Source organism: Orcinus orca, chromosome 11 (assembly GCF_937001465.1).
Source record: "Orcinus orca chromosome 11, mOrcOrc1.1, whole genome shotgun sequence".
Taxonomy (NCBI): domain Eukaryota; kingdom Metazoa; phylum Chordata; class Mammalia; order Artiodactyla; family Delphinidae; genus Orcinus; species Orcinus orca.
The window spans coordinates 68052876-68077538 of record NC_064569.1 but is presented as its reverse complement, the minus strand read 5'-3'; positions in this window follow the sequence as shown (position 1 = coordinate 68077538).

Here is a 24663-nt window from a genome sequence, read left to right as displayed (position 1 = left end):
CCATTAGGGACAATTTACCATGTCATTATTATTGCTGTTTATTAGTGGTTTCCTTGAGCATAATGCAGGGTACAGTAGAGTAATAGCTTTTAAAAGAACAATAAGTAGAATTCCCAAGTGAGTTTGAACATTTTCAGAAAACCTTTCACTTCAAACTCTTCTGCTTTCCTCAATCAATTGGTGCTTTTGTCCTAGTTTATAAAATCCACACTTAAATGTGTGACATTAACATCTGGCTTACCAGGAGTAAATAATAGAGTAGATTTATTTTCTTCTGATATGTATCCTATTGTTCTCATGGTAATAAAACTGAGGAAACTATTATCTGTTAACAACTAAAGGTATTGAAACTATATGAATATGAATATCTGAACTATATCCTTTCATTTTTGCCCTCAGTACCCTGCCAATTCATTCTCCATACTGCTATTTGAGTGTTATTTCAGAAACGCAAGTCTATTATCTATTATTTCATTTATTATTATAAATGCTGAATTCCCATCACAAATAGGATAAAATCTTAAATTCCCAGTGCTGTGTACAGATGCCTTCAGGATCTGCTGGCTCCTGCTTATCTTTCCTTCCTAATGCAAGAGGCTTGCTGGAAGGATTACATGAGACAATATGGCTGGCATGTAATAAGAGAGGCATACATGCAAACTCCCTTTCACTGCAGGCCTGAATCAATCTGGAGGTAGGTCAAGGAGAGCAGTGGAAAGACTGCAGAGACCCTGACACTAAGCCAAAGTAGTCAGATGAGGTCCATTTGTTTTGCTCTTCAGGCTTCATCACTGCCATCCTATATTGTTTCCTCAGCCTCTCGTCCTAATCACATTCACCTATACCCACTTTTTATTCTCCAGGGTTACTTCTTTCATTTTGAGCAGTGGCGTAAACATATCAAGATCTTTAAGGAAATTTCTTCCACTCAAAATACCCCTCCTCCTTTGGATTCCTTTGCAAATGTCTGATTCAGTCCTCAAAACTTCCCTCTGATTTCACCTCGTTTTCGAAGCCTCCTTCACATATTTGTGGCACCCTAGGATCACTCTGCCTCTGTACATTGAAACTTATTCAATAATTTTTTTCATATCACTCCATTATTGAATTACGTTCTAGATCTATCCTTCCAACTAGTCAGTGGACAGCTTGAGTGCAGAATCATGTTTTATTCATATATTTTCCTTTAGCACTTAATGTAGTATTTAGAAGAATTAAGCACATAAAGTTATGTGCTGAAGCTGAATTTGAAGAGATGTGTGTGTATATGTGTATGTACGTGTGTATAGTATTAGAACTGTATTAATAACCACACGCATAATACTAAAATGGACAATTTGAATTTAAAAACTGAAGAGCTATAAGGAGTCATGGTGATGAGCTTTTATGATCTTACCAAATTTTCAATTAAACCAAATAAAACAGTTAAACTACATTAAGAAGAATATTGAGGTAGTAGACTCTTATGTATTAAAAGTTTAGATAATTCAGATTATACATTTCAGTTGATCAAGGTAAAGTGTTTTATTTTCCTCAATTGCAATAACTATATTTAAGTAATGAGATATCTTGGTACTCAGATAAACCTGACTAGAGGAATGGTTAAATAGTTTGAAAGACCTGATTGACTCATGTCCCAAATTTTTAGATGGATTCTGCCAAATGGAAATCAAGAAAAAGTTTAAAACTGTCTTCTGACAAGACACTTCAAATCTTCCAATATTCTCGTTACTCAGACTCTAAACCTACCTTTATATTTAACACCTTCTTCCTTTGCTCCACATCAACCTACTTAAGGCAAACAATTATTGCGTCTTACAGAATCCTCTCTTTAAATATGAAATGCATCAGTCCACTCTTTCCTTGTCATGATATTACCTATTTTATTCCTTCTCAACTTGTGTATTTCAACAGTATTTTCTGATTTCCTTACTCAATTACTCCCTAAAAGAATTTTAAAAGAGACATATATACTCACATTCTTAAGATGAAATATGAAATTGTTCATCTTGTCTCAATAATTGTAAAGGAATTCTATAGACTGACTTTTAAAACAAACTGTTGCAATGCCACTTAAAGGTAAGTAATAAACTCTAAATATGATAATGACTTAACATCCACACCATTGATTTAAATATTCATGTAAATAACTTTTCAGACAGTCAGAAATTCTCAATTGCTGCTTGAAATCATAGTTGCATGTATTGAATTTGAATTTTACTTTTCTGAAGAACTTTACCCTAAAAAATTTTTATGCATATAAACTTTACCTTATATATATTTACATACAAACTATTTCTCAAGAATAAATTTTTCATATGTTTGTGCGTGTGTGTATGTATATATGTCTATACATTCTTTGCACATAGTTGTAGTCATACAGTTATCATATGAATGACCTCATTACCTTTATTCAGTAACTTTCCACATTTGGCAACTTAATTCTGGAAAGGGGAAGGAGCATTCTGTAAATGACTGCCCACCCCCCTGTGATGGATGGCCACATGCTCTCCCTTGGCAAAAATCCCCAGCCTCATATTGTGCAGCATATTCAAGCACTCACAGATACACACAGACATAGAAGCGCACCATACATACTAGAATCAATTTATTTAAAAAAAAAAATCACTCCCTTCTTCAGTCTCCAGAGAACCCTACAAAGCCATATGTCCAGTTATTCACTGAGAAAAGAGGCATGGAAAGATTGAGAAAGCCTGCTGAAATGTTGAATAGTAATCACTTTACTGATTCACTTATGCCTTTATTTTGAATAAATCTAAATTTATAGCACTTTATTGGTAAAACAGACACATCAATACAATTCAAACAATATTCTTTAATACTGACTACAATATACTGCAGGTACATTATCATCTGCCTAATCAGATTAGAAATAATTTTTTTCACTTTGAAAATTAAAATTTACTTAAAAGAAAACTAATAACTAATATCAAATTAAAGAAGAAAATGCATCAGGGAAGATTACATAATAAAACTATACCAGAATCATTAATAAAAATGGATAAATAATTTCTAAATAACTGTGGAATTAGATTCAGTGTTCCCGGATGTGGGGTTTGCCTTCTTTTTTATTTTGCCTATGGATAACTATCATTATTAGTTTTGTGTAAAAAAAAAAAAAAGCATAGGACTTTAAAAAATATGCATGTTGCAATATTACATTTAAATATACATTTGTTTTCATAAGTGGAAACAGACATGTCTCTAAGAACTTGAAAATGAGAAAATAAAGTTGCTTTTTGACCAATATTATAAAGTCATTCTATAATTGATTACATCACAAGTATGTAAGATCACCTTAAACAAATAGAATGACACATAGGACACTGACACATATGAGAAAGAGTGAATAAAATAGTAACATTAATTAAAAATTTGTCAATACACTGAGGGTGTTGTTCCTGCTGGAACATATGAGAAGGACATTCATTGAGGAAGGAACTTCCAAATCTAGTCCAGGGCAAAGACTTCTTAGGCCTAAAGAATGTGACTGGCTTATTCAAATGGTTTACAAATCTGCCTTATAAAAATAAATTACAAGGACTTTGTACTAGTAACAAGATTGTACAAATAAATAAATAAATAAAACATTTTAGTTTCTCATTTTGCCCATGTGATGCAGGCAATCATAAATATATGTTTTTTAATTCTTTGAGGGTCTTATCACTAAACAAATTTATGATTATAATTTGGCTTTCCCATGTTGTTTTATAACAAGAAAGAAACATTTAACAGATAATACAAATGCATTTCTTTCAGCAGATATATTTTCACTTTGAATTAATATATTGTAGTTCTGGTTTGTATAAGAGTATCTTTGAACTTGTCTATTACATATATTCACTCTTAACAGAAGGAGCTACTATCATTAGGCAGAAAAATCATGATTTTAATTCTAAAACTTAGATACCTACCAGATTTAAAGACCATCTTGTGGAATCTCTTGATGAATAACCAGATGGTTCTCTCTCACTTACAAAGAACCCTCTGCTCATACTGTGTATCATACTGTTCTTTTAATTAATATGTTTAATGGGTACTTGGTGAATATTTACTAAATAAATAGTATTAGAATATGCTACTGAAATGGAAATTTCAGTTGAATGAAGATCTCTTCAAATACATACAAAAAAAGTCAAGGAATAATTTAGTACTTTCATTCATTCATTTATTCATCCTTTGTAATCATCGTGTCTAGTTTCAAATACAATACAAACTTTCTTATCAAATAATGACAAACCAAAATGTTTAAATACATAATGCTAAAGCAATGCAAAATAACAATAATGTAGTAAAACAATATATGACCTGGAATAATTGTAAAATTGATTTCTGAACTTTCTAGAAACCATTACAGGAAAAAATAATAAATGGTAAGATTTGTTGGGTCCATTATAGGCTTTCTTAGAATATTCTGGACATTGCTTTTTGGCAAAAGCTCCTATTTAAGTATAATAAAACTAGGGCCAAAATGTTAATTCTATTATTGCTAAACTGTAAAATTCAATTCAATCTCATTAAGATTCAGCTTCCTCAATTTGCATACTTACTAAGTTGTCATGGGGATCAAGTGAGGCAATACACCAAGAGGTGCTTCGGATTCACAGACAATTCTATTACTTCTGTCATTTGAGCTCTAAAAAGTTTCTTAGAAATGTTTAGTCATACTGTTCTGCTTTTTTTTAACATCTTTATTGGAGTATAATTGCTTTACAATGGTGTGTTACTTTGTGCTTTATAACAAAGTGAATCAGCTATACATATATATATATCCCCATATCTCCTGCATCTCCCTCCCATTCTCCCTACCCCATCCCACTAGGTGGTCACAAAACACTGAGCTGATCTACCTGTGCTATGCAGCTGCTTCCCACGAGCTATCTATTTTACATTTGGTAGTGTATATATGTCCATGCCACTCTCTCACTTCATCCCAGGTTACCCTTCCCTCTCCCTGTGTGCTCAAGTCCATTCTCTACATCTGCGTCTTTATTCCTGCCCTGCCTCTAGGTTCTTCAGAACTGTTTTTTTGTTTGTTTGTTTGTTTTTAGATTCCATATATATGTGTTAGCATATGGCATTTGTTTTTCTCTTTCTGACTTACTTCACTCTGTATGACAGAATCTAGGTCCAACCACCTCACTACAAATAACTCAATTTCATTTCTTTTTACGGCTGAGTAATATTCCATTGTATATATGTGCCATGTCTTCTTTATCCATTCATCTGTCGATGGACACTTAGGTTGCTTCCATGTCCTGGCTATTGTAAATAGAGCTGAAGGGAACATTGTGGTACATGACTCTTTTTGAATTATGGTTTTCTCAGGGTATATGCCCAGTAGTGGGATCGCTGGGTTATATGATAATTCTATTTTTAGTTTTTTAAGGAACCTCCATACTGTTCTCCATAGTGGCTGTATCAATTTACATTCCCACCAATAGTGCAAGAGGGTTCCCTTTCCTCCACACCCTCTCCAGCATTTATTCTTTGTAGATTTTTTGACGGCGGCCATTCTGACTGGTGTGAGGTGATACCTCATTGTAGTTTTGATTTGCATTTCTCTAATGATTAGTGATGTTGAGCATCCTTTCATGTGTTTGTTGGCAATCTGTATATTTTCTTTGGAGGAATGTCTATTTAGGTCTTCTGCCCATTTATGGATTGGGTTGTTTGTTTTTTTGATATTGAGCTGCATGAGCTGCCTGTATATTTTGGAGATTAATCCTTTGTCAGTTTCTTCATTTGCAAATATTTTCTCCCATTCTGAGGGTTGTCTTTTCATCTTGTTTATGTTTTCCTTTACTGTGCAAAAGCTTTTAAGTTTCATTAGGTCCCATTTGTTTATTTTTGTTTTTATTTCCATTTCTCTAGGAGGTGGGTCAAAAAGGATCTTGCTGTGATTTATATCATAGAGTGTTCTGCCTACATTTTCCTCTAAGACTTTTAGAGTGTCTGGCCTTACATTTAGGTCTTTAATCCATTTTCCATTTATTTCTGTGTATGGCATTAGGGAGTGTTCTAATTTCATTCTTTTACATGTAGCTTTCCAGTTCTCCCAGCACCACTTATTGAAGAGGCTGTCTTTTCTCCACTGTATAGTCTTGTCTCCCTTATCAAAAACAAGATGACCATATGTGCATGGGTTTATCTCTGGGCTTTCTATCCTGTTGCATTGATCTCTATTTCTGCTTTTGTGCCGTTACCATACTGTCTTGATTACTGTAGCTTTGTAGTATAGTCTGAAATGCAGGAGCCTGATTCCTCCAGCTCCGTTTTTCTTTCTCAAGATTGCTTTGGCTATTCAGGGTCTTTTGTGTTTCCATACAAATTGTAAAATATTTTCTTCTAGTTCTGTGAAAAATGTCATCGGTATTTTGATAGGGATTGCATTGAATCTGTAGATTGCTTTGGGTAGTATAGTCATTTTTACAATGTTGATTCTTCCAATCCAAGAACATGGTATATCTCTCCATCTGTTTGTATCATATTTAATTTCTTTCATCAGCATCTTATAGTTTTCTGCATACAGGTCAAAAATTCTCAGTAAAATACTAGCAAACAGAATCCAACAGCACAATAAAAGGATCATACACCATGATCAAGTGGGGTTTATCCCAGGAATGCAAGGATTCTTCAATATACGCAAATCAATCAATGTGTTAAAACATATTAACAAACTGAAGCAGAAAAACCATATGATCATCTCAATGGATGCAGAAAAAGCTTTCGACAAAATTCAACACCCATTTATGATAAAAACCCTCCAGAAAGTAAGCATAGGGGTAAGTTACCTCAACATAATAAAGGCCATATATGACAAACCCACAGCCAACATCATTCTCAATGGTGAAAAACTGAAACCGTTTCCTCTAAGATCAGGAACAAGACAAGGCTGTCCACTCTCACCACTATTATCCAACATAGTTTTGGAAGTTTTAGCCTCAGGAATCAGAGAAGAAAAAGAAATAAAATGAATCCAAAGAAGAAAAGAAGAAATAAAGCTGTCACTGTTTGCAGATGACATGATACTATACATAGAGAATCCTAAAGACGCTACCAGAAAACTACTAGAGCTAATCATTGAATTTGGTAGAGTAGCAGGATACAAAATTAATGCACAGAAGCTTCTTGCATTCCTATACACTAATGATGAAAAATCTGAAAGAGAAACTAGGGACACACTCCCATTTACCACTGCAACAAAAAGAATAAAATACCTAGGAATAAACCTACCTAGTCATACTGTTTTAAACCAGAAGTTTGCCTTCAAACTGAGTTTAATTGTAATGTTTGAGATGGGAGGAGGCAAAATCTTGGAAACATTATTTAAAGTTTCATTTTGCATCATTCGCATTTACTTAATACCCCTACTAAATTATAATAGTGTCCTTAAATGAACTTCTGCATAAGAAAAAACTAAAACCATATAAATCAAATTCATATCTATTAAATTACTTTCCATATTTCAAATATTTTTCACTCATTTTCATTATATTAAGCAAGCAAAGTCAGAGCATTATGTACAACCAATTTACTTCTAAATTTAAAATACGTGTAAATGTGAAACAAGTGACACATTACTTCCAAAACTGAAAATGCAAAAAGTTGATCAAAAAAACGCAGAAATCAGCTTTTATATGTTTGCTTCATATTTCAGAAGAATGACTTCTTTTGTAGCACTACAACATAACTGAAAGGCCTGAATCTTTTCCTTTATTTCACTGCTAAATTTTTTTAAATCACAGAATTCACTTGATAGCTCCACTTCTAACCTCCTTTTCAAACTTAATAATTTGGCTTCTATTCTCATCGCTTTAGCTAGCTGCTCTTTGGATGATTTACAATGACCTTGTAATAGATAAATCTATTACATCTTCTCTGTGTTCATCACTCTTGATTTCTCTGTAGTATGTGTCAGTACAGCCCTTGTCCTCTGCGACATTTTTCTCCCTGAGTTTCTGTGATGTTACACTTTTATACTTTTTACACTCAAAAGTAAGAGAAAAAACAAACTCATTATTTTAATTCCCAAGTCTCTTCTTCCTTTTTCTTTTTTTCATAATGGAATCACAATTCAGGTCAGACAGAGTCAAAGCACTGGAGACATCATCTACTATTCATTTGACTTTGTGTGATCCATTTTTTTATAAGACAGCTTGAGTAAAATTTCAAAACCACTAGCTAAATCTGTCACATTTCTACCTAATGTCTTCCAATCCCAATTGAAAAAAAATGATCAAAATTCTTTATGGTGACTTATAAAGCTCTCTCTACTTCTCTTCCTCTTACCATTCCATCCCTTGTCACTCACGCTCCAAGCATAGAGACCTTCTTCCTATCCTTTGAAATCAGCACGTTTCTGCATTTCCTCCTCAGTAGGCCTTGGCACCAACTGCACGCTCTATGTGAAGCGTTCTTTCCTTTTATTGTTGCATGATCTGCTGCTTCTTTACCATCACATTCCTTCTTCTACATCACCTTCCCAGAGAAGCCCTCCCTAACCAGTGTGATTTAGAACATAAGCTCCCCAAGAGTGGAGAGTAGGAAACTTCTCTATTTTGAAAATCTTTCTATTATTAGGTCCTAGAATAGTGTATGACATGTAGTTGACATTAAGTATTTTTTAAGCAATGAATAAATATTACTTCTAATTCAAAAAATATCTTCATTCATCCCTTCTTTCCAACATGTAATAGTTCAGAGTATTGTTGCCTTTCCACTTAGAATACTAACTACCTTGACTAAATTCTTTCCAATCTGGCCTCTCTGATCATATTACTTCCATTCTCAACAATCTGCATTGACTTTCCACTTCTCAAAGAATGAGGCTCCGTTCATGGTTTTCCATTATCTAACCCCTCCTTGCTGGTCCCATGCAGTGCCACTTATAACTCTTCCCTCCTCCCCTTTCCTGAAACCCCTCTTTCCTGAAACCAAGCTATCGCATTCACTCATCTTGATAAACTGGACTTATCTGTCTCTTGAACATATCTTGTACATTTGTCAACTATGGTTTTTGTATTTCATTTCCTAAACTCAGACTGCTTTCAAAATCTCACCAGCTAAAGTCATATATTTGCTAGTGAGTCTCAGTTCAAATCTCATCCCTTTAGGAAGGACATTATTGCTCCCTTTGAGTAGAATTAACGTGTCACCTCTGTGAATAATGTAAGAAGCACTTTCAGATAAGTACAGAGTGAATATCTTACATCGGTTGCTCACTCACCTGTTCCTATACAAGGTTGCTAACTTCACTAAGGCAGGAGTAAACTTAGTACACATTTTTAAGTTCTCATTTTATCTAACACATGTCTTGCACAGAAAGGCACTCAGTAAACAGATATTGAATGGATATTTGCATGTTTATAAATTCATAATAGTAGTATCATCTGACATTTCAGTTTATTACTTTCAGGAATTATTTCATAAAGTATATACTCAAAATTTCCAAATAGAGAGCAATTACTTAAAATTATATATGCATTTAAACTTCAAAGTTAAAGCTGAAAAGCAAAGAGAATTACTATCTTACTATTTCATATATGGATTTTATTTACTGTCCATTCTCATATTTTTATTTTATGCTTACTTTAGTTTTCAACTGATGTTTTTCTCTTCTTTAAAATTTTTATTTCAATTCTTTGATTTGTTTGTTTTCATTATTCTTTTTAGGACACAGAGCTGAATGTTTGAACTTGCCCATCTAAGTTCTTTATACTTCAATTATAACTGTAGCTCTCGTTTGAAAGTATTTTTATCATTACTAGCTCTGAATACCCTGCTGCTTCTGAGATGTAAGCTGCCAAAACCCCCACCCATCCAACAATAATTCAACTTATCCTAGGGACTGTACTGTTATTTCTTATCTTGGGTTCTATACAATTCAGTTCTTAGAATTAGTGAATTATAAGTGTTTTTTTATCTCAAAAAACTAAAATACCACATTCACACATACCCATTCATTGAATTTGATATTGAAAACTTTGAAAGAATTTATTATAAATAATTAAATGTAATTTCTTATTTTAATTAAATTGTTAAATGTAGTTAATGCATCATGCAACCTTGAATAAGTACACAGATTATGTTTGGCAATGATTCTAACAGAGGTTTTATGTAATGATTCAGATCCCAGTGAACAAAATACTTTTTTCTTTAAAAAAAAGTTAATTTTTCTTGTTGTTAATTCAAGAATTTAGAAGAAGTTTTGATTGGTTCCTTTTCTAGGATGTGTCATTCCTTAAATGAGATTTTAAAGTTTTATAAATTGAGAACTACAAAGCAGTCAGTACCTAATTTCCTTGTCACATCACTCTGAAATGTATTACCTGATGTTACATCTCTAACCAGTCCCAACAAAATGTGACAAAGCAGGCACCATTTAATGGTTCCATTTACAACACAGAAGATTTTTATATCTGTTCCATTTTCTTGTAATTTTATATGGCAGATGTCTTCTGTAGAATAAATTAAGTATTGAGCAAATGATCAGACATTTTGAAATGCACCCTCTAGTTTAAACTACTCTGAAATCTTTAAGGGTAGTGCTTCTTTAAAAATAACAAAATAAAAATGTGAGTTAAAACAAAAAATAGTTCCTTAAGATTGTTCATGTAGGGTTTTTGTTGTTGTTGTGTTTGTTTGTTTGTTTTGGAAATTTCCTTTTTTGAAATACATATTTTTTTTAATATCTTCACATTTAATTTCCAGTTAATTTCTTTGAAAAGTTCTCATTGGAAAAGTGCAGGTATGAAACTAAGTCTTCTCCATTTGCTGTCCCTGAACAACAAAATATGTGGTGGAAAATATGTCTTTATTTTCAGAGCACTAAGAACTATTAAGTCAAATTCAAAATTTAAAGCATAATAAAAATAAAATTGATTTTTTTAAATGAATACACCAATACAACTACTACTACTAGGATAAGTACTGAGCCAAGTGCTGGACTAATTATATTCCTTGTTTTATTTAATTCATAAAACATCCATAGAATAGAGATGTAAAGAAATTCAGTATTTTACCAAAATTCTGAATATAAGTTGCAAAAGACATATTTTATTTAACATCTAAGACAGAGATTATATGAACTGTTAACTGTTAATAATAACTGCTAACTGTTAATAATTCTGCTTCTTTCCTCCTTCAAACCAATATGTATATACATATATATTTTGCAAACATTGAATCAATTGTTATACACACACACACAATTGATTTAATGTGGGAAAACATATTTCAAAAACACTGAGAAACCTACTATTATGCAGAAGGTCTTTGTAAGTTTTCAAATATTTAGGTTCACACATCTCTGAAAGAAATCTTTTTTCCTCATGCTATCCAGTACAGGATATCAGAAGAAATGTTGGTTATTGGTGGCCAAATTAACTCATAATTCATTCTCAAGTCAGTTTAGAAAGCCATTTAATAGTCAAGAATTAGGTGCTATAGCTGTTTTCCTATCCAAGTCAATAGTTATTTGTTAAATATTCATTATTCAATATGTAGTATGCCAAAAAAGTATTACAGGGAAATTTAATCTGGCCAAAAGAAATTTATATTTTATTCAGCACATTTATTTTCTCCATTTATATTATTTGTTCAAAGTCTGTTTTTTCCCCAGCTTTGTTTCTTAGTTTAATGTTTGAGATATTTATAATAGGAAAGGGGATATACAAGTTCTGTGTATTTGTTAGGATATTAGCTGTTTTCTTATAATATTTTAACCAACTTACCTCTTGATTGTCTTCTTCTTTACTACATGATTTTGAGGCATTGTATAAATAGTAAATGTGGTGTCTGGCAAAGCAGTACATACATGCATGCACACACACACACACACACACACCCCTAAAGTACTTTTTTTGTCCTCATAGTTTGAACACTGCTCATACAATACTAACTGAACAAGCTAATTCTCATTCACAGATCTGAAATTTATTTAGAAAAAATATTCCTATAATTATTGAGTTAAAATTTATTTTAATACATAATGCTTGATATTGTATCATTCCCTCTGAAAATTCCCAACCCCCCACACCATTGACTTAGTAACTGCTGACAATCCAATCATATTAACAATTTAACGTGTATAGGTAAAAGATAAGAGGCATCCAGGTAAAGAATTTACAAAGATGAAATGTCTATTTAACAAGTAATATCTTAGACTCTGTGCGACGAGTGAAATTTGAAATGGAGAGCAGGATAGATGTGGTCTTTCCCTCTGAGTGCTTACAATATAAAGCAAAAAGCAAGCAATTAAAACAAAAGTACAAAAAAAAACAGTGACACTGTGGTAGCTGAAGCTAAACAAAATAGGGAGCATGGTAAGAAGATAAACATTCCTGAAGTACATAAAGAGCATGACTTCTAAGGCAATACCTGAAAAAAATGACTGAGATGTATTCAGGAAAACACGGCAGGAGATGATCAAGTGAGAGGTTACAGCCCGCACTAAGACTAAGACAGGAGAAAGACGAGCAGAATCAAGCAACCCAAGAATGGAGTGCAAAAGCAAGAAAGATGAGCACTGAAGCCATAGAAGTATGCAGGGGTCAGGCTGGAATGGCTCTGTGAGCCATTTCAAAGACTGCTGAATTATCCCAGGGGCAAGGGAAGCCATTTTAATTTGTATCTTGCATCAGCATATTTTCATTTCACTTCAAAATGTTAGTCTGCTTATGTTCAGGTAAGGAGATTGCAGGGGACTGTAAAAGTTGTGCAACAATAAGATGCAATATTTTAAAAATCTTGTAGATACAAAAAAATGTAGAAAAGACGTCAAAGCTATAACTGGCTTAATGGCGATCCTGAAGAGTACCGGGCCTGTAAGGAGAAACCATACCTACTCCCTAGATTTGCCTCCATATGGCAGGTTGAACTGAGCCAAGGTTGTGAGCAGACACTGAGAAGAACTGTAACGAGGAAAGGCAACAGAAACAGGAAAAAAATAAAAAAACATAAGGAATGGCAAGTCATTACTCATTGACATAGAACATGTGGGCCTATGAACAGAATGTAGGAGAGAAAGGAAACATTTAAGAGTTCTTATGTCATTCAGCATAAAACGAGACTTATTTGCTGTTATCTGTTCCTCTTGCCTCATATTTTGCATTAATGTATATGCACAGCTGTTGTTTCAGACCCCAGAGACTTTATATTCAACCAATTAGTCTATGGTTTTAAGGGGATTTTTTTTTCATAGTTGTCATTCATCAAGCTTTTAAAGTAATAAGTTTAGTTAGAAACACATGTTTTTATCCCTTGTGGAATAACCTCTCAGGTAAATTAATACTGTATTGCAAAACATTCTAAGATCTGTAATATAACATTTAATGTTCAAAATCATTAAGCCATTTGAAAATCATTACCTTCCTATTTCTTAAGTAATGTACTTTTAAATCTTATATAAGGTTTTGCCTAGAATTTTAAAAATAAATGGCAGAGGAGAAATGTATATTAGAATACTGCTGCAAATTATGTTGTACTGGCACTTAGACTCTATTTAATAAAAATGATTGCTTAGATTATTGAGGTCTTGATTTAGTCATTAAATGTTTCCTCTAGCTTTCAAGAAATATTAGAAAAATCATAATCAGAGGAAGGGCCTGTATAAAGAAGAGTTTGGAGTCTAGACAAATGTACTATCTCAAGGAAACAAAATATTTCACATGGTTCTCTTGTTTCCCAGACTTCCCATATACTGCTCCCCAACCATATTCCCACTACATGCCAAATTTTGGTCTCATCAGATATACACCTACACTGCAAATTATAGGAAATGTTATGGAAGGCTTATGATTTCAAGCGAACTCATAGCATGAATTTGAATTTGTATCCAAATTCTATCATTTAATAGCTCTTTGAATTTTTACAAGTTACTTAAAATTTTGCTTCATTTCATTCAACTTTAAAGAGGGATTCATAAAACATACTTGAAATAAGATTGATAATTAAAGTTGATAATTTAATGAGCTGGGATATATAAAAGCCTTAGTTTCTGCTTCATACATAGCAAATTGTCAAGAAATAACAATATTACTATTTTATTACTACTATGTTTATTTCACCCACAACTACTTTCAGTTTTAAAACAGTACATCTGGGAAACTGAATATTTTAAGTAGAAATTGGTGGTAATAATTTATTCAAAAATTGAATTTTTATGATGTGTATAAGTTAGCAATCAAATGCATCATTTGATTATACCTGATACTTGATTGAAAAATGAATTACATACATTGTTAGAAAAGCACTGATTCCTTACAGCATGGATATAAAAAAAGGTGAAGATTGTTTCTAAGACCCATTAGGGAAAAACAAAAAGAAAACGGTGGACAATATCTGAAAACCCAGTTAACAAATATTAATTCTTTAAGTATCCAACTACCTAAGACTGAAAATAGGAGGACTTTAACTCTAACAATAATTAATTGGTTATTTCATTAAGCCATTGCAACATGACTATATGTTTATATGTATAGATATGTTATAGCATTTTTGGTAATGTGCTTGATTGTCCTTAACTCAGCACCACCAGAAGTCCCTTCTAAAGCTGGGGACAACGTTTCCTAGAATTTCCTTCCATACCTGGTCATGGGTTAGAGTTTGCTAATGAGGGGCAAATCATGTAACATTTGGGAGGTAGAAGTGACAAAGAAGTCATTCTGCTCAAAAGGTCATGGCAGCCAGATGCGAGGAATCTGCAGAACTCAAAGACCTTTAAGAACTTCCTTTCATGACGGTGACAGAGGTAGCAGCAAATCAGCTGACTTCTCCTGTTCTTCTGGCTGAGTCCTTAGTGATTGAGTATGGATGGCCTTTCAGACCCTCACTGATGCAGGCTCCACTCACATTCTTGTAAGCCACAATTTACATATTAAATACCTTACTTTTTTATTCTAGTAGTGGCTCAATTTTCCTGAAAAAGCCAAACAGCTAAATTTTTCCAACACATGATGCATTTATCTGTGAATATCTCATTAACATTCTAGTGATGATCACATACGATAGGAATTTTAGGCTGTCTGCATTATATATATTTCATATGTCATTTGAATAAAAAAACACAACCCCAACAAGATTTTTTGCATGCACTCTACCAAAATATTTCATTTAATTACCTGAGTTAGTCCTCAATTTATATTAAGAAGTAGAAACTATGGATGCTTTAATTCATAGATTTCAAAAATATATTTAAAATGTGTTTTGGTAACATTGAAATTAACACCATCAGTAATTAGTCATTCTTAGGATACCTTCTACTGTCATCTCCAATTAAAAACAGTAAGCTTCAATAAAGAGATGGTTCATATGCTTCAGGCAAATACTAAATACTCTCATCTCTATCACTACTATTACTCCTGATAATACCACCTATTTCTCACTTTACAACTGGATATGTTCCCGGAAATCCGCCATTAAGCAAAAAGCCCTTACATGAAAGAGAAATTCCTATTTTAATGGGGAAAATTATATGTTCTATTCCAATCCAAGATACCAAGCCAACTCTTAAAGATATGTAATGTCTTTTGATCAATTGAAACATTATGCATTAGAGTACACAAGTAATAAAAAAGTTGTATATTACATAATATAGATATTAAAAGCTACTGATGTTAATAAAATTAGTTTGTATATCAATATAATGTAAGGAAAACATTTATTTTCCAATCAAGAAGAGAGGTCAGAGACAGTGGGTGGTGGTTGATGGGGGAGGGATGCAAGGGACAAATTTGTGGAAGGTGATGGAGAGTCAACTTTTAGGCAGGCAGTTTTGTGGGGTTCTTTTTCATCTTACACTCAAATTGCACTTAAAATTATAGAAGAGTAAAACAGCCTTAGAACAAAATAAAGGCTAACCATGAAAAAGCTTTCAAATACATGGAACTATCACATATACACAACAGACTGAAGTGTCATAGAAAATGCTACCCCTTCACCACTCTCACTGGGTATGTGTTTGCAAACAAAGTGATTTGTGTTTATCTAAACATGGAGGGCAATTAAATTTTTCTTACTTTAAACTGGTATCATAAACTGGTAAATATGTCATTACCTGAAATCATAATGTCAAAATATCACTTTTTTTTTCCCTCTCATTGTGAGATTTTAATAAAATGAATAAGATCATGGAAAGTACCTGGAACCATACTTTTTTTTTTAATGATCACATATATTCTGTGAACTCATATGTAATTTTCTGTATCTCTTTTTTTTTTAATTTTTGTATTTTATTTATTTGTTATACAGCAGGTTCTTATTAGTTATCCATTTTATACATATTAGTGTATACATGTCAATCCCAATCTCCCAGTTCATCCCACCACCACCACCCTACCTCCATCCCCCCGCCACCGCCGCTTTCCCTAAATATCACTTCTTAAAGCCTTTTTTTAAGTACCATTTTTTTCTATTAAGCCTAAAATTGCTCTCCGAAACCTTCTACCTCCTGACCAGAGCTAGCATTCCTACTCAGAATGGTTGCTTGAGTCTGAGAAGGGCTGCAAAAATTGTTGATAGGTGTTTGCTTTCTGGATCAACCCTTTCCTTCACTTGCATTTGCTTCCAAAAGGATTACCAAAAGACAGAAATTCGTGGGAAAGTAATGTTGACCTAAAAGTATAAAGGAATAGAATTCTGCCTCCTGTTTCAAAGTGGCTCTTTCCTTAAACAAACATAAAGCTACGTAGATAAAGTTCTTTTCCCAATTTAAAATCCTTTCTATAATACGTTACTTTAAACTGTTTAAAGACAATTATAGTCTATGCAAGATTTAACACCTGTCCTTTCATATTGGCTGGTATCCTTTACTACCGTACTATCCCTTCCAGCTTTCTTCTAAATTTTTGTTTTAATTCTAATGTATTCTTTCTTCCACTGGATCAAAATGTAAATAACTTAGTTACAAAAATCCTGTTGGCACTGGCTGTGATGTTAATTTCCTTTCTAATAGCTATCTTTCCCTACGTGGCTGAGTGTTGACATCTGTTCTTTGGTGCTACAACAGGATGAATAATTATTTTCATGTGTTTGGTGAATATCCAGTGTTTCCCAGTGGTTTCATGATCATAATGTAAGTACACTGAAAGAAGCATAATTCCAAATTGAAGTTTATTGAAATCCCGAGCTTACTTAACATTTTAAATAAAGGATTCTTACCTCCCTTTATTTCGATTCACAGTTCTTTTAAAATCACTTTAAATTTGAGGAACTTTCTAGAAAAATTGCATTTACTCACAAAATGGTTGGATAACAGAATCCACTTCTTTATATTCCCTAAATAACACAAAACCAGTGTAAGAGTTGCCATTTTTCTGCTCCATCTTAGGCTCCTGTGCTTTCTTCTTATTAGGTTTGACTGGAGCTGTTTGTGTGCAAGTAAATACACATCTAGAGAAAGCATGCCTAGACGCATGAGCTTTTGTATAAATTCTATTTTTTCACCTAACATTTCATAAAGGATCATGAGGGGGTCAGTTACCCTAAATCTGAGAGGAACTCATGTTCATAAATTTAAGTAACTGTATAAAATATAAATGGACAAGAGTATGTATCCAGGCCAGATGGAAGAATTTTTCAGAGGTAGTAGGACACTTTTGCTTCTTTCCTTCAACAGGAAATTTTTACAGCTCTCTGAAACAGTGCCAACATTTTTGGTATACTTCTCTCAAATTCCTGATCACCGTTAGCATACAAGCATGAAAAGTCGCATTTCTATAGTTCACTCTTTTTTTTCCAAGTATGTAAATGAAAATAGTTGAGCTTTGCATAGTTTTATTCTGAGTACAATCTTAAGAAAGTATTCAATCTCTAGCACCAAATTTCCAAAGGAAGAAGGGGTATATAGATCCTATAATTCTCCAAGTCCTTAATTATAGTAAGATAGAATGAGTGGAAAAAAGCCAAGAAAATGGCTACAAATATTCAGGAAAGTTAACCTTTCATGATTGTCTTTGTACTCCTTTAACATGCTGCCTAGATAGGAGTGCCTTCTCCTCTCCAACCCTCTTCTCCTCCTTCTCCTGTCCAGCCCCAGCCTCCAAAGTCCACCCATCTCCTCTCCTCTAGCCTCTGGTCAGTTTGCCTGGTATACATAATCCAAGTTTATTTACCATACAAAAATCATCAAGGCACTCTTTGCATATTTTAAAAATTTAGGAGTTAAAATAAGTTCTTTATTTTCATAATGCTTTATTCAGATATATTAAAGTTATGCAATTCAATGAATAAAAAAGACAGTGTCTACACAAAACTCAGGGTTTTTTTTTTATAAGTTTAGACTTCTTGGTAGTCCATTCTGTTTTCACAATTATTCATATAACCTGTGTCACCTGAGAAGTAAAATTAGAACATACTTATGACCTATGAAAATAGTCAATCATTAGAGATTGTGCTTAAAATATAGTATTGCTTTAAATCTTTCATTTTTTGTAAGATTTTTTTTATTTTCAAATTATCATATTGTTTCTGCTCAAATAGAGAAAAGCAGAAAGATAATATGACAAAACATTAAAATGTCAAACTACTGCCAGGATTACATATAAAATGAAACAATTAAATATTTCCATTAAAGCTGTTAGCATGAACAGGTCACAAGTGAGCCAGAACACTGAAAGCAAGATCTTTCCAGCTTCATTGCACTGATTACCAAAATTTTATGGAAAAGAGTCTTTGCAATGACCCAAATATGCAAATATAAAGCTTGTTTCATCTGAATAAAAGTATCAAAGATAAAGTCTTTCTTTAAATGTTGCTTCATTACATTCATATTAAAGTGAGGCAATTCATGAATAACAAAATATGCACATAAATTTAATTTTTTTAAATTTATATTTCTTTCTGGAAGTCATTTTCTTTGCAAAGTTTTTTACTTGATCTCAGTTTAAACTGAGAAGCAGACATAGAAAGTGTCATTAACATTATGGAAATGTTGGGTGTTTTGAGGTGTTCCCTTTTCTGACCTTCAACTTTCTCTTCACTTTAAATTAACTTTTTTCTTTTTTTCTTTTTAAGTTGGGCAATGTGGAAAGGATATCAAGTTTATGTGTTTGGGGACAAGTGAGGCTTCATGGTACAGAATATCTCAGACCACAGAAGAAAAAAGAAGCCAGTGGGATGTCAGTGAGAAGGAGCTTTTCTAAGGTCATCACAGAGGAGGAGCCTGTCACTGCCCTATATTAGTTAGTGTTCCTATTACTGCTGAAACAAACTCCCACAAATTTATCAACATAGATTTATTGTCTCACAATTCTATAGGTTAGAAGAATGACCTGTATCACACTGCACTAAGATCAAAGTGTTGGCAAAGTGTATTCCTTTCTGGGGATGCTAGGGGAGATTACATGTCTTGTTTTCAGTTTCAAGAGGCTTTCCTTGTTCATGGACTTCATCCAAAAGAAAGCCAGCAAAGTTGGGCTGAGTCTTCTCCTTCTGTCACCTCTCCAGTTCTGATTCCTTTTTCTACTTTTAAAGACCTTTGTGATTATATTGGGCCCACCCAGATAATCCAGAATAAACTTCCTATCTGATTAACAACCTTAATTCCATCTACAAATTTAATCCCTTTCTGCCCTGTAATCTACTATATTCACTGGCTCTGAGGATTAGGACAGTGCCATCTTTGGGGCCATTATTCTGGCCATCACAGCCCTCTTCCTATAACCCCAAACTAAACTCTAATATTGGCTGCAGTGGTAGTGAAAGAAAGAATGAGGAAGTTAATTCAGTTTTCCAGAAATATTTACTACTATTGTGTGATCTAAAGCTGTTCTAGGAAATAGGAATTTCTATAAAGTCAGAAGTGCACCCTGATTTTGAGTGTTTATGGTCTAGTCATAGAAACAATAACATAAACAATTGATTACAAAATAATTTACTAATTCAAATATGCATTTTTTTTAGTTGTGAATCAGACACAATAGAAGATGTTTGATGAAGATAGAAAATGAAACAAAACAAAAATCTTAATTAAAGGAACTTTGTAAGACTTGTATTTAGAGAATGGCTTTAAAATAAATTGTATAACCATATTGTGGCAGTTTATCAACTAATTAATACCATTTGGTACTGAAATTGCCTTTGATTTTCATTAACAGATATTTCAAAGAACAAAGATCTACTTAGTTATCAAACTGAAATAAGCCTGGAAAAATTATGATCTAAACACTCTCTTCACAACTGGAACTCAAATAGAGCATGGAAGGATTATCTTCAGTAATATGTGTAAATCTACTCCCTATCCTCCCTATATAAAATAATACTGAGATATTTATTTGATTGAATTAAAAGTTGTTTGACTTATTTTAACTTATTTAGGAGGCATAAGGAAGCTAATGATTTGGAATGAGCATATTCCTTGACCTTCTCTGTCTACACCAGAAGGTGCTTGGCAAGTAGGGTCTTCACAAGGGCAGTGGGGGAAAGCAGCCATGAGCAATTGTAAAGTTAGACTTGGGTAGACTCTGTGTCATTGAGTACTGAAAGCCTTCAAAGCATAAGAGTGATGGACATTCCATGTTCCTCTAGAGAATCTAGAAGTCCATATAAGAGATAGAACATGAAAACCCCATGTTTACTTTTATAAGAAAAGAGGAGGAACTTGAATAAACTGTATCTAATTACTTTTTAGAGAAGTCAGAGTGTCTTCTGATAAAGATAGTCACAAAATCACAGTTCAAACTGTCTTCATAAGATTATAAAAAATACATTAACACACTATATAGCTGGAGAATCTAGAGACAAGGGCATATCTGTATTGGTTCACTCAGCAATGTATCAATAAGGTTTCTAATTATCTCCTTTTGTACTGCCTCTCTGCTCAGCAGTCTACAGGGTCAAGGGCAGAATGTAGGGGTAGGGGCTGAATACTACTTTTGCATGACCAACAGATGGGAGAATGTGCTGCTACAAATAAGAACAAATATAATTGGTTTAGTTCTGATTGACCTTGCCCTATTTAGTGACTCCAGGGAAATACAGAGCACCGATAAGCTTTTGGTATAATTGCATCTTGGAACAGAACCCTGTGTCAGAGTAGATGGGATTATCCAGATTGGCTCAGATCATTGAAGTCCCATCCCTGAAGCTGGGGGTAATATCAGTCTCCTTACAGCACATGAAACTTGAAGAGAAATAATGAACACCAAATAAGGGTACCCTAAAAAAAAGGAGAAGGAGCTAAAGCTGCTCAGAAATCAACTAGAAAATACTCTATTTTATACCCTACATGTAATTTTTTTTTAAATCTTTTTTGCAATACGCGGACCTCTCACTGTTGTGGCCTCTCCCGTTGCGGGGCACAGGCTCCGGACGCGCAGGCTCAGCGGCCATGGCTCATGCACGGGCCCAGCGTTCCGTGGCATGTGGGATTTTCCCGGACCGGGGCACGAACCTGTGTCCCCTGTGTCAGCAGGCAGACCCTCAACCACTGCACCACCAGGGAAGCTCTACATATAATTTTTAACTGTACCTGGAAAGTAAAAACTTATAGTCTATGCCATTATTTTTTAAATGATGAGAAAATTAAATAGATCTAGACCAATGTGAAATATACTAGGAAACATTCATAGATAAAATTTGTACATACAAGTGAATTACTTTGAGGGATTGAACTAAATAAACTATAGAATATAAACATGAAACTACAGGTATTGAAGCCTTCTGGTGAATTCTACTCACATATTAGGAAACATCAATCTAAGACTCCTTTGAAAATAGAATAGTAATTGTGAAATAAAATTCATATTTTATGGCAAGACAAGAAAAATTCAAACATAAAAATTATCTCTGCTCTTTGGCCTCTCTCCCCACACTGTGCATTGTGTACCTGCATTATGCATTGACCAAACCTCCCCATTGCCAGAAATACCTGCTCAACCATAAAGGGCAACGTTAACAAGACAACTCCTTAAAAGATAGCATTCCTTCTTGATCTTGTAAGGGACCACTTGACACTTAGATCTGCATTGTGTAAACGGTCAATAATATTTAATGTACAAAAAACTTGTATAACTGTGCTTTGACTTCTAATGGGCACAACAGTCCTCAGAGCTTTCTGAGATGTTCTTCCTCGGTTATAATCCTCAAATTTGGCTCAAATAAAGTTTTCCATTTCTTTCTTAGATTGGCTGATTAATTTTTCATTGACATAATGAAAAAAATAGTTAATATAGTTCATATAGATTTTTTCAAAATCTCAAATTAAGTAATGTATGCCTAAAATTGAAAGAGTTATTGAAGTTATATTTCAGAAGAAGCTATAATCTTTCACTGCTTTAAACTATAGTTATTAAAAATAATTGAATCATAGTTTTAATTTTATTTAATGCATTTTACATAATTATATATATTCTTAATGCACCTTTCAAGTTGAAATATATGAACTTGTATTTCTCAAATGTTTTTATATAAATTATAGGAAATATATTAATTGGACTATAATAGTGTAAAAACTAGGAAAGAGGGTTGATTTAGTTTTCCTTGACAATGTCAACTTGAAAAAGCTTAAGAAAGATACAATTGATGGCACAAACTAAACTAAAGAAAATGGCAAAATTAATAGAAATTTTAAAATGATTCCTGGAACTGATTTTCCGAGATTCAATTTTCTCTAATAATGCTGTCATTCCCAAAGCTCAGCTCTGCTGTCATCCTGACAGCCCTTGTCCCAACACATACACCCACACACACTTCCTCTTTCTCTTTCCAAATTCTAATCTATCCTATTCCATTTCTCTGCTCAATTCTTGTCTGTCTTCTCTATAATAATACCATATACCCCTAGGGGTTTGGAACAGGCTCATGATGAAACAATGGCAAGTAGACAAAACTAACATGAGATCAAAAGTCAACAATAGATCTAACATGAATATTTAATGTATTTGAAAATTAATTCTGATAAAAAATCATAAAACTAGAGGACTCTGCCAAAATTGTATTACTTATTCCTTGAGTTATTGAGAAATTGAAGTTAGAAAATAGTTTAGTACATTTCATATTCTTGAACTGCTTTAAATAACAGAAACAATAGAGTTAATCTCAAATTTCTATAAATTCAATTTTTTTCTCTCTCTTAATCTCCCTCTCTCTTAGACATTACTCTGTCAGTCAATTCAGTTTTTTTAAAAGCTCTTCACTCTAAAAGTATTTAGGGTGCTCCAGGTTATGCTTATGCTGGTTATGCTCCAGGACTATTTCATATTCTTGAGGTATAATAAAAATGACAATGGGCTTGATTCCTGCTGAGACTCTAGTGTCAAAACCAATTAAGTAAGTGACTAAAATGAAATGTGATGGGGCAAACCCATAGTTCTATGAAAATAAATAACTGGAGGCCCTGACCTATTCTATAAGTGAGAAAGTATTTTATACAAGATGTAATAATTAAGATTAAAGTTTTTTTTGACATGGTGAAGTAAACAAACCAAAATATATGGGGCTCTGTTTGCCTAATTATCCAGAAATAAAAATCCAGAAGCCTCTAGATGGATGCAAACTCTGAAGTGAGATTGCAGAGAATATGAATTTTGTGCAAGTTCCTTACTCTGCATCTTCTTCTTTGTAATGGAGAGAATGACATTGACAACCCCATAGAATTTAGAGATAATGCATGCCCTGCACAGAGAAGTATGCCTGGCAATAATGTGTCCAATAAACTTTAACTAGTATTATTAATATTATTATGAATGTATTTAGCTAGCTATATATCCCTTTCAGGCTAGATGGGCTAAGATGATCTAGGAAACAGGTCTGCACTCCAGCCCGAATTTTATGAGAGTGAACAAAGATAGGAGATGCTTTCAATTCATATATAGAAGTAGATTGTTAATGGTTAAAGTATTCAGAGATAAGGAAGTACATTTCCAGAAGGAGAACAGAAGTGAATACTTTGCTTAGAGAGGTAATGTGATATCCAATACACACTTCCATCCAAATCATTCCCCCAGGCTATTATTCTGAAAACCTTTCCTTAAATCTCAGCCTCACTCAGAATCTAGCATATAGACACAAGTAACTTGGGATGAAATCCAAACCATAACTTGGGACTTCCTATTTCTTTATTCTGCTTTATTTTTCCCCCCAAACTGATTCTCATCCTCTACCAACTAAGTTGTATGTTTATTGAGGAGAAAGATTTTCTGAGTTGTTTTAATGCTGTACCTAGTGTACCTAAAACAGAGCCTGACATATGGAAACTGCTCTATAAACATTTTTTGAGTGAACTAAATTTTACAGAATAGAACAAGGATATAGCAAAGAGCTCAGTAGTTAAAGTCCCTTCCTCTTTTCCATTATTTCACCTAAGAATAACTAGGGTTATTATATTTGGACATGGTAAGGCACATCCAAACCACTGAACCACTGAATTACATTATTGATAATATCTTTATGTTTATTAACTTATTTATTTTACTTCATATGTAAAAGGGTAATGGAATAATTTTAAAAAAACTGTAAGTCAAATGTATATCACATTTGAAAATATATGTGAAAAAGTAAAATGTATGTGAAAAGTATGGTTTATATTGTAGTGGAAATTCAGAGGATAACACTTATCATTTAACCATAATTTATATATACTGATCTATTATTTCTAACTAGATGTTTATGGACCATGTAGGTAAACACACTTAATTCTGAATA